The following is a 1,144-nucleotide window of genomic DNA, read 5'->3' on the forward strand; positions in this document are numbered from 1 at the left end:
CACAACAAAACATCTTTTGGTAAATTGATGTAAATGTTAGTATATAGTATATACATAAAGTATATCTTACTGGTTTGAATTACTCCCAAATTTTCTTCAAAAATATATGCATCCACTTTGATTACAAACTGTATAGCTATTTATATTCTAAATAATGTATACATATTTTAATACATCCATTAAGATGGAGTACTAAATCATAACTGCCTTGCATCTTGATTGTAATATCTGTGCCAAAGAAATGTTTTTATTATTCTGATCTTTCTTAGGCTTCCTTTATCATTTTTTTTTGCAGGCAAAAATCATCTAAACTGTGACCTTAAAAAACATTTCTTTAACTTTTTATAAAATTTATTTGGGCCAGCAAAAAAAAATGAGAGAACTTCTTGCCTTGAATACAGTATGCCTTGATTTAATCCATAGCATCAAGTATGGGCCACCACCCCACCAAGTACTGCAAGGAGTGATTACGAAGCATAGAGCCATAATAAATCCCAATTATAAGAACCAAGAGTAAGCACTGAGTCAGGTTTGGTCCAACAATCAACAAATATATAAAAATATTTCTTTGGATAAAAAATTATTTTGTCTTGATTTTTTAACTTATTCTTACTTATGAAGATGCCATTTTTCTTTATTTTGTTTTGTTTATTTATTTGATTTCAGGTCACACTTTGCTGTACTCAGAGTTTATTTACTCTTGGTTCTGCATTCATGGATCACTCTTGGTGGGCTTAGGATCTGAGGTGCCAGAGCTAGAATTCAGATCAATCACTTACAATGCAAGTTCCCTACCACTGTTCTATTGCTCATATCCATGGCCTTTATCTTTTCACTCTTCTCTCACTTCATTAAATGGAATTATAGTGGACCGACTAAGATCTGTTGGGTAATATTTCAGACAAATAAAATATGATCAGAGCTTCATTCTACCACCATTTTTACTGATGAGGACTTATTGACACAGCGAAGGAGTCCATTAATAAGAACAACAAGAACAAGCAATTTAGATTACACTATAGTTTTCTGTAGATCTATTATATTTTATTTGATTTTCTCTTTATGACAAGACTATAAATAAAATAGTATTTCAATGTTCATATTAATAAGGTGTGTATGGCCAGAGAGATAGCATGGAGGTGAG

This window comes from Suncus etruscus, chromosome 19, assembly GCF_024139225.1.
Source record: "Suncus etruscus isolate mSunEtr1 chromosome 19, mSunEtr1.pri.cur, whole genome shotgun sequence".
Classification (NCBI taxonomy): Eukaryota; Metazoa; Chordata; class Mammalia; order Eulipotyphla; family Soricidae; genus Suncus; species Suncus etruscus.